Here is a 4,690-nt window from a genome sequence, read left to right as displayed (position 1 = left end):
AAATTATATCTTGCTTCCTGTAATTTCAATTATTACTCTGCATCATGTTATTAAACATACATTGAAAATAATTTATGAATTATTTAACTTTAAGGAAGATTACATACACGTCTCAAATAAATAAAAAAAAATTACCCACAGATCCTAGCCACATATTAAAAACTAAATTTTGGTTATAAATATTGAAGTTTGACCTATAAATGGAATTGAGAAAATAACTAATTTCATATGGGATTCACGTTTAAACACCTAAGCATGGATTTCAAAAATGATTTTTATTGCCAAACTTTCTCACTGATTCGACTCTTTGTTTTTTTTTTGGTTAATTGGCCGGTTGCTTTAACAAGACGTATGATTCAAGTTAATATTATCCATAAACTATACATGCGATCAATCTCAACCTCATGAGACCCGGAATTTAGTTTTTTTTTTTTTTGGGGGGGGCGTGTAATAAGTTGCACAGTGGCAGTGAGGAGGATAAAACAGAGTACTGTTAGCATCTAACTGCAGGTTAAACTAGCAGAGTCAGATTTAATATGATAACGAAAGCATCTCCATTTTCCAACATGAATATGGCGATAAAAATCAGGCTAGTATATGTATCCCTAAAAAGTAGGTGCTCTGGGTCCCTCGATTTTGATTTTGATATGGATGCTTCTTTCAGTCCAACGTTGACATGGGGTTGGACTGACTATCCATCTGTCAATCTGGCACACCAACCTTGTCCCTGCCTGACATCGCTTACATTTATTTGACATGTATCATATCCGAGAGGCGGCTCATCTGTAAGCCCTCTTCTCCCAGAGGTGTGCTTTCCTTCGAACTTCACTAACCTAATGATTAATTATTTGTACTAATGCATGCGAATCTGCGTGGCTTTCAGTGGCCTTCAATCCCGCCGTGAAAAGATGAGTTTATTGGGTCCGGGCTTTGTGCACTTTCATTTATTTAAAATTTCTGTTATTTTCATTAAGACTAGAATTTTTTAATCTTTTCAACTGTATAAAATTTGAAGCCCAACTTTCTTCGCAAGTCCGCGTTGATGATGATTGGCATCTATCCTCTGCGATAAGTATGATATTTGTAACAGGGATTCTTGCTCTAATGGTTAAATTTTTGAGAAACTCGTCAACTTTAATCTCAATGATCATTGCCTCAGATATTCTCGTATTTGCTTCTTTTCTTTAGATAGAAATAATGCTGAGGAGTCTTTTCCATGGAGTTTGTGGTGATAATATAACTGATGCGGAAATATCGAGGATGATTCTTCATATACTGTTCGGAAAATAGTACTTGTACTTTAGAAAACAACCATAATTTTTGTGCTAATGTAGTCGTCGACGATACATGCAGTTTCTTTCATATCTAACACGGTTCTGGTCAAATTAACCTTAAATAGATGTTTATATATTGATCCAGTACAGGTTTTGTGTCATTTTATAAGTTAGTCTTTCAGCTGCATTAAACATCAATAGCTCAAAAGTTGAATGCAGAAGTGAGAGAAATGAGATATTGGATATTAATTTATTCTCATTTTTAACATTCTCAGAGCATTTACAGGGAATAAAAACCAAATGGCCAAACCAATTCAGCAGTATTCTACCAAGTTTTTCCAAATAATGAACAGGATGAAAGCAATCACCCCACCAACTATATTGAAAAGTTGAGATGGTCATGCTTTCTACTTTTGAGAAAAGGGCTCGTCCTTTAAAAGTCCAACCTTGAAACTTGCAAGTTGCAACACAAATATAAAAAAGAATAATAATTTTCAAAACATTTGAATCACATCAAACTCTGCTGATCACCTTATCATCACCATCCTCTTGGCCCACGAGCTCAATACTTCCTTCTTCATTTTCAGAAACATTGATGCCCTTGTACCACTTGGCACAGAACAAGTAAATAGCAAAATCAACAGCAGAAAGAATTGCAATGAGGAAGAAGAACCTATCCATGTGTCCTTCATTCAAGTTATTTGGAATCCACCCAGGGTTGTCGCCTCCTGCTGTGATTGCCATCACCATGTTCACCAGCATGCTGCTCACAAAGTTGCCAAGAGAGATTGAAGCCATGCACAGTGAACTCCCAAAACTCTTTATTCCATCTGGGGCTTGCCCATTAAAGAAATCCAATTGACCAACATACATGAAAACCTCTGAAGCACCAACCAGGACATACTGTGGAATCTGCCAAAATATGCTCATGGAACTGATCTTCTTCCCAGGAGTGACATGTCTCAGCCTCATAATCTCAGTGGTACCAGCTGCAATCATGGCTAGCATTCCAATAATTATGCCAATCCCCATTCGTTGAAGCTCGGATAGTCCCTTAGGTTTACCACTTAGTCTTCCAGCTAATGGAACAAGGATCTGGCGATAGATTCCAGTGCATACTAGAACACTACAGATATCAAAAAGAGACATGCTGGCTGCTGGTATGTGAAAATCTCCAATGTAGGAGTTCATGACATCGCCTTGTTCGACAAAAAGAGAAGCCATTTGGGTGAACACAACAGAGTAAATTATAGTGCAGAGCCAAACTGGTAACATTCTCAGAACACATTTGGCTTCTTCAACTTGAGTTACAGTGCAAAGCCTCCATGGATTCATTGGCCTATTCACATCTTCCTCTGTGACTGTTGCGGCCTTGTCCAAGAATCTAACGAACATAAATTAATAACATTAGTTTCTCTATTAGTTACAGAGCTCATATCAATCTAAAACATTATGACTGATGTTAATGGAGGAGCTAGTTGCTTATTTGCAATCTTGATAAATGTATGATAACTAAATATGTACGCTGTTCACAAACTTGAAACATCTAATAATAGAACTACAAATAGCAAAACCAGGATTCTAGAGCTATATGTGACCCACTTCGCATATAAAAATCAAATGGCCATAAATAAAGGGAACTTCCAGCATATTCACCATTATATAGCTGTACTTTCTATGCTTCTTTAGGTCTTGGATCATAATCTTGAAATCAGTTAAGTTATTTTTTGACAGAAAATTATACAGTACCAATCTTGCTTGGTTTTATCAGAATGTCTATAGAAGGGGACAAGGATTATTGCATAATTGCTACCAAATTTCAAAGACTAACTTGAATTCATGGGTGTGCAGAATCTTCCTGCTCCCTTTTATAGCAGATCCTGGACCTTCAACCTCATAAAGTTCTTCAGCCTTGATGAATCAATACCACACTTCCTATAAGCAGCCCATAAACACCTGAGCAACTCTCACCACTGGGTTACCACTTGCCTTCACATACCTATACCAAGGAGTTCCCACCAAGTATGACAAAAAAGCTATGACAGCAGATGCCAGGGAAACCACAAAACCCAGAGTCCAGTGTCCTGAATCCTCAAAGTACACTAATACAGTGTTGGAGAACAAGGACCCAACATTGAGGGCAAAGTAAAAAGTAACAGAAGAAAGCTTCCTTTGACTTCTTCTGTTTAGGATTTTTCTCATCATACTGGTCAGCGCCAAATGTAGCTAAGGTAGGTTGGTGCCCTCCATAGCCAAATGCCACTAGATATATGGACAAGTAGAAGGTGCTAACTCCCATCGAGGATGGAGGAAGACAAGGTTTTTCTTCAGCACCACAGCCAACTGGTTTGATCAAGAAAAGCCATGATGATAAAGACAATAGCCCCAATCCCTATTAAACACCAGAATTCAGACAGACATGAAGCTTGTTAGCAATTAGGTAGTTCCAGGATTTGGTTAATTTAAGGTTACAAAAAGTTGATTGATATATTACCAGAACGAAGATAAGCTGAAAGATTGAGCAGGTTAAGAACCGACCCCAGTAAGAATCACTAAGGAAAGCCCCAATCAGTGAGAACATGTAAACTGTTCCAGTCCACTTGCTGACATTATTGGCAGGCTTCAGCATTATTTTGACCTAGAACTCTGGTCAAAAACAAGACCAAGTTCACTCCAACTCCAAAGAAAGCTAGTGTTGCTAGTGCCTGATTCACTGCATTGAAAACTTAACTGAAGAAAAAAAAACTTTCAAAGAAATTGTGTGCAAATAAATGGGTAAGAGCAGAGGCAGAAAAAGGCTGTGATTAAAAAAAATGAAAGAGGCAGCTACATAAGCAGCAAAATTTTCATCATTTTCTGGCTTGTAGTTCTTGAAATTTGGAAGATGTAATGATCATTGGTTTTGATTAGTACCTAGCAAGATGCTTGCAATTTTCCACCCTCCTGCACTCCTCTCAACAATTTTGCAAACTTTCTCCCCCAGAAGACTGGTCCCTGCAGCCATCATTTCTTGTCTTGCCTCTTGATTTTGCTGCAACAAATTATATAAAATAAAAGAATCACATTGTGAAAATTTCTTGCATATAAAATGAATGCATGGTACTTTAGAGGATAAAATTAGGATCATATTATATACATAAACAGTTACTTTTTGCCATGAATTTTTTGGGTAATAGTCACTTGTTAGACTTCAATTATTATATACGTAAAATAAGTCTTCCTTAAGTCCCAGGAGCCATTTAAATGACCAGACACAATATAAAAATATAATTACAACAACTTCAGATTCAAGTTATAAATATTCTGTGAAATGATTGCTAAAAATTTTAACACACAAGTCATTATGAGATTCATTCAAAATTTTCTAGCTATCATTCCACTGAATACTTGTATATTTTTCCTACACACAGGTGTGG

General features: G+C 36.9%; 1 pseudogene; it reads right to left on the bottom strand.

Moving 5' to 3' along the window:
- Positions 1-1,496: 1,496 nt before the first annotated feature.
- LOC129299489 (protein NRT1/ PTR FAMILY 7.1-like) lies at positions 1,497-4,305 on the bottom strand (annotated as a pseudogene).
- Between the last annotated feature and the right edge of the window lie 385 nt (positions 4,306-4,690).

Source organism: Prosopis cineraria, unplaced genomic scaffold (assembly GCF_029017545.1).
Source record: "Prosopis cineraria cultivar Desert tree isolate PC_DT_omini unplaced genomic scaffold, ASM2901754v1 PC1175, whole genome shotgun sequence".
NCBI classification, from domain to species: domain Eukaryota; kingdom Viridiplantae; phylum Streptophyta; class Magnoliopsida; order Fabales; family Fabaceae; genus Prosopis; species Prosopis cineraria.
Note: the sequence above shows the minus strand (reverse complement) of the source record. Positions and strands in the feature narration are given on the sequence as shown.